General features: G+C 43.5%; 1 long non-coding RNA gene across 2 annotated transcripts; it reads left to right on the plus strand.

Moving 5' to 3' along the window:
- The first annotated feature begins 2,240 nt into the window (after window positions 1–2,240).
- LOC310847537 lies at window positions 2,241–3,778 on the plus strand. 2 transcript variants are annotated; one of them, XR_014565875.1, is made up of 3 exons: window positions 2,241–2,303; window positions 3,015–3,190; window positions 3,673–3,778. It is a non-coding gene; the product is annotated as an uncharacterized lncRNA (long non-coding RNA). The 2 variants fall into 2 exon arrangements; XR_014565874.1 differs by having other exon boundaries at window positions 3,015–3,778.
- The last annotated feature ends 2,306 nt before the right edge of the window (window positions 3,779–6,084 follow it).

Here is a 6,084-nt window from a genome sequence, read left to right on the forward strand (position 1 = left end):
TACCTTCCCGCCGGAGCGGTACCTATTTATCTACTTGCACTTTGACGGTCTTTTGAACTGCTAGGTTGGCAGGAGCAGGGACCGAGCAGCGGGACCTCACCCCGTCGCGGGGATTCGAACCGCCGACCTTCTGATTGGCAAGCCCTAGGCTCAGTGGTTTAACCCACAGCACCACTCATGTCCCAACTGCACCCAGAGGAACGCCTATCAATTCCTGAAACCACTGGCCAATTTGGTGGCAGGAGGACATTCTGGCCTGCAATGGGGACCCAGGGCCTGTGCAAAAAGGGATCAAATAGACTTCCCCAAAAATTCCAGGTGAGGAAGGGCACTTACATTACTTTACTTGATCTAAGGTTTTCCTTTTATTTTCCTTGTGGGTTTTTTTAACCACTCACATTAGCATAATGTTATCTCTGTGGTTCTCTGTCAGCTGCACTTTCTGAAATGTCTTGGACACAACATGTGATTTGATGTAACATGGAACTGACCCTAACTTATTCTGGAGAGTGCAGCTGGTAAGACATTCAATGATTTATTTATTTTTAAGTAAAAACAAAAAAACTATACTTTTTTTGGGGGGGAGAATCTTTGGCCTCTTTGTAAGTAAGTGGCATATATCCCCCCCCCCCCTCACATGTTCCCCATCCACCCAACAAATAGTTGGAAAAAAAATATTTGTAATTTTCAGCTCATCTTTAGAAAATACAGTTTCTGACTTCTGGTTTCCGGATTCCTTAATGACACAGCTCCCACGATAGCGGAGACCATTAGCAAAGACAGACAAGGATGCTTTGAGGGTAATTATCTTTGCAAGCTCCCCCCACAGCTCTGGTCTCGATTCCTGCCTATCATTCCGACATGGAGGTAAGAGGTAGGGAGACGCTGAGCGCAAAAGTACTTCGTTTCTTGCTAACCCTCCAATGTGGCCATTAAGTGCAGCAGTTCTTCTGTTCATTAAGAGATTATTTAGGATTAATGCACAGACATGTGTCGGTAATGATGGGACAAGATTAAGGACTGCCGAATTGAAACAGCTACAAGGTCATACAGGTTTAAATTGGAAGATGATGATATGTGTTGGGCAGTGGGAGTCAATCACTTCATTATAAATCCTTTGTTACATAAATGACCCGGCAAACCCCTCCAAGAATGCAAAAAATAAATAAATAAAGCAAGTGAAGAAGAAAGGAGGTGGGAGTACAGGTATGAATTATAATGAAAAACAGGACTATATGAGGAAAATATGAATGTTTGGAATAATTATTAAAAGGGCTTGGAGCCTCTGCGGAGTTAATTTTTTTTTACTTGCCTCCTCATGGAGGGGGAAAGGGACTGGAATTTGAAGACTCGTCAGGGCTCTGGCAGGGCCCCAGATCACTCTTCTATGAATAATTATAATTAATTGCTTTGACTGGACATGGAGGGGAGAACTTAGAAGCCCGCCAGGGCTTTGGCAGGGCGTTGGGTCCCTGCTTGAAATCAAAAGTGGAATTTTACAGCTGCATCAGAAGAGTTGAGAACAGAGAAAGAGAGACCTCTCCAGTGTAACTCCGAGTCAACAGAACCGTAAGATACAAAGGCTATCAGGAATAATGAATATGGACATAATATTTGATAAAGAATTAAACGAACAATTGATGCAAAGTAAAACCTCATACAGGAAGAAGAAAGGAGAACTTCACTTGTGAAATTACAAATTATTATATGTGTTAATGTGAATTGAAGTTAATTATTGTAGCTGTGGTATAAGAGTTTTTATCAAGAATGGATTGTATTTGGTTTGAGCAATAGTCTGGAGGGAAGATAGACCTTGAAGTACAACACATGGGAAGCCACATCAAATTTATAATTGTCTGTGTAATGGATTTGTTTGTGAATTGGTATTGTTATTTGGTATTATGATAATATGGCACATATTGGATTTTTGTAACTGAAAATTAATAAAAATTATTTTACAGAAATAAAGAAATTGTGTGCGTTTGTGTGGCCTTTCCTGTTCTTTCCAGAAAATCACTGTGCTGCATGAAAAGGGGTCTAGAAGTTTTTTCAATATATTAAATAAAACTGCTTAACCCACTAAAATATATATTTTAAAAATGAATATTAAAGGGAGCTATGCCCATTGTTAGGCAAGGTAACTAAAGTAATGGTGTCATGTCCTCGGTTGTGACACGTCCCCCTGCTGAGTGACTTGGCTGAGGACTTTGGGAAGAGCAACTATTTGAGGAAACTTAGTCCAGGCAAGAGAAAAAAGCAAATATGTTATCCAGTGCTTTGAAGAAACTTTCTTCCTCTCAGCTGTAAGTAGGATTCCTAATTCTTTCGGCATCTTTTGCTATTTCTCAAGATTTAGAAACATTGGGAACTATGGATTAGATTCAGTGCTTTTTTTTCTCTTTTTAAGAAAAAAAAAGATGCCAGTACTCACCATGAAGTAATTACAATAAGAGTCACACTTTTAACATGGGGGGGCGCTGAGGTGTCGGTACTGCCTATCCTTGAGTAAGGTAAAGGTAAAGTGACCCCTGACCATTAGGTCCAGTCATGGCCGACTCTGGGGTTGCGGCGCTCATCTCCCTTTATTGGCCGAGTGAGCCGGCATACAGCTTCCGGGTCATGTGGCCAGCATGACCGAGCCTCTTCTGGCAAACCAGAGCAGCACACGGAAACACCGTTTACCTTCCAGCCGGAGCGGTACCTATTTATCTACTTGCACTTTGACGTGCTTTCAAGCTGCTTGAGTACCCCCCAGAAAAAACACTGTTTAGATTATTTTTAAAAGGTTGTCCTCAGGGCCCGCTTAGATGCTTTGAGGGAAATGACTTGCATTCTCCTTTGTGGGCATCATCACCAGAAGGGCATCTCTGAGCTTTGGAGGGTCTTTTGACAAGATGCCGTCTTCCGTGGGTCCATATCCTTGCTGCCAGGTGCCCCCAATGCAGCGGAGAGATAGAGAGTATCAAGGAAATAACTATAATCCATTTCCTGACCTTCTCCCTTTCCTTCCCTAGATTTCAAAGGCTGTGCAGGCCAAAAACCATGCCCTGGTCTATAAGGAGGAGGAGGAGGACAATTTAGTAATTGTGATCCATAAAAGGGAAGTAGTCGTGAAAATCAGATTAATCCATGTTCAACCCTTCAAGGCTCAGGGGATGGATAATTCCCAGACCAAGGTAAGAGATCACCTGTGTTCATGAAGAACAGTGAGGCCAGAGAGAATCTGGCTCATTGGGGAGGAAGGAGGCAGGTCAGGTCACTGATTCCAGAAGACTTCAGGGACATCCCTTTTGAAGAAGAGAGAGAACCATTTCTCTTTACTTCTGTCCTTTTCCATTATAGTGTAGTGCCCACTGCAGTCTCTCGGATTTGCAGGTGTGCCCATGGGTTCAAAGGGTTGGCAACCCAAGTTAGACTGCTGGACTAGGACTGGGGGACCAGGGTTCAAATCCCCCCTCACCCATAGAACTGAATGGGTGGCCTTGGGTGCTCACTGCCTCTCGGCCTACCTCACAGAGCTGTTGTGGGGATGAGATGAGGGGAGGAGACTCACGTAAGCCGTCCTGAGATCTTTGCAGGGAAAAGGGAATATCAATGGAATAATAAATGCATAGTGAATGAAAAAATAAGAATATTTTCTTTTTTCTTCCAGGCAGAAACAACAGGCAGCAGCAATAGGAAGTCCAGCATCTCCAGCCCAGCTCCCCTCCAAAAAGACCCATTTTCCCCTTCCCCACAATCCCAAATATACAAATAAATAAATAGGTAAGTTACACCTGCTTGTTACTTGGATATATTTTTCTTTGATTCTATCAAAGGTCCTATTCCAAACATGCTACTCCTGGATCATGATCTTATCCTTAGAAGTGATTTTCCCAACCATTGTGAGCATGGAAGGAAATCCTGGGTCTTGTTGCAGGAGTCAACAGTTTGGCTCCTTCACTTGTGGTCTTGTTGCTCCTAGATGGAAGGAAGTGTGCATGGATCAAGACAAGACAGAGTTTGGGTGGGGTGAGGAATTCCATTCAGTTTGTGCATTTTAAAGAGGGCCTATCCCATAGGCACATTCTGGAATGATATTGTGAGAGGCCACTCCAATGTCTGTCAAGGGGTGAGAGGTTCTAGGGGTCTTGGCACTTAACCAGGCTTTGTGCTTCCTTGCAATGAGGCACAACAGCCATGATAATGTTTTTGGTTAACATGCTTATTTATGGTATGAAAAGGTGAAATTCTCAAAACTCTGATTAGTCCTCAGTACCCAAAAATTTAGCGTGGGGAATCTGGTTCAGTGGCGTAGCGTGGGGGGCGCAGGGGGGGGCCGGCCGCACTGGGCGCAAATCCATGGGTTAGGGGGCGCAAATCCACGGGTTAGGGGGCACAAATTACTTGCCTTGCCCCGGGTGCTGACAACCCACGCTACACCACTGATCTGGTTTCCAGGGATCTGGCGGATCCCTGTTCCCCCACTAACACATCACACCATGCAGACCAAAGCTCTGCCAAATGCAACAATAAACTTCTCCAGGAAAGTCATGTGCAGAAAAATACATATATGAAGTATTCTGTGCACAGAAATACATATATTTGTGAAAATAAAATGGAATATATTAAGGGGAATATATACATCATGCAAAAATGAACCAGCCCATTTCATTGGTACTTCCAAAGCAATAATAGCAGAGTATTTGGCATAGGAGATCATTGTTAAGAATTTTGTGGATTTGAAAGCACTGTCGTTAATGTTGTGATATTATTTTTCTGGAAGGAAATCGGCATTGTTTAAGATCGCTGCTCCTCGCGTGGGAAGTTGATTTGTAAGCAAATAAGGAAGTTATTGCAGGAATTGGTTCCAAATGTGATTATTGCATATTCTCCATCATCCCTAGTCCTTAATGTCATGTGCACAAGATTACACCTGTGTAAACTTGGTGGATCAGGTGGATTTCTTGGTGGATCAGGTGGATTTCGAAACCACAATACCTTCCACCAGGATGCGAAAGCTGACGCAAAATCCCTCCTCCAGGTATTTTGTCACCTCCCTGTTAGAATATGTGTGCAGCAGGAGTAACATGGCTCCAAGAGAAAATGGGGAGGGGGCTAGGGAGAAAAAGGTGTCATTTTCAGGCAGGTCCCTTTGCTGATTGGGAGCCTGCAGTACCAGCAGCCATTCTAAATTCTTTCCTGGTGTAGAGCCTGAGTTCTGGAAGCTAAGAAAAAAGGCCCTGGCACGAAAACATTTGGAACGGGGATGTGAGCCACCACAGCACTCATATTAATGAATGTAGTGACATTTATCCCTGTGGCATGGGCCGTTGTTGATTTCCTAGCACACCCTATGTGGAACCTTCTGAGGCTGCTTCAAAGATTTGACTACGTATGACCTTCTCCACCAGATCTGACTAAGTGTCACTGTCTTTTACATTCCATTGAGCTGTATGATCCTCTGCAGCCATTTCCATAAACTCCTCGCTATACTCTAAGGCTGCAGCTTCCCCTGCCATCAATTTGACTTTAGGATGATATGCTGATAGTTAACATGGTGCCAGGCCCTGTCATGATAGGCTCACAATATGAAAACTGGGTAAATAGAGAACACGGTCATCCAGTTATGGAAGTTGCTTTCAACAGATTTTCTATTCTTTATTTTGCTGCTTGGCTGTTTTGACTTTATACCACACGACAAAGCCATCAATAGTAAAGAAAATATGTCTATAAATTCACCGTTGAGGATGTGTTCACAATTTTTTCCCCGCGGGAGAATCCCTGGAGGCAAGTCTGTGTGCTTAAAATTTGGAACCTAGGCCCTTCTTGCCACAAGGGGCTGAGGCACCATTCTCACGCCGATGCCTCTTGTTTCTACGTTTCCAGATGCACTTTGGGAAGCCAGGTTATTTAGATAACCCTTAATCCTATCTTCTAAGTCGCTATCAGAATATTCAGACATAACTGGGGACTCTGAATCTGAAGATGAATCTGAAGAATCTCTCCTGGATTCACGTCCGCGTTTCCTGGTTCGGCACGATCTCTTCTTCCTGCGCTGTGACCTATGAGATTCAGGGCACAAGGAACTGTCAGAGAAAAAAA

Source organism: Podarcis gaigeae (assembly GCF_964106915.1).
Source record: "Podarcis gaigeae genome assembly, chromosome: 6".
NCBI classification, from domain to species: domain Eukaryota; kingdom Metazoa; phylum Chordata; class Lepidosauria; order Squamata; family Lacertidae; genus Podarcis; species Podarcis gaigeae.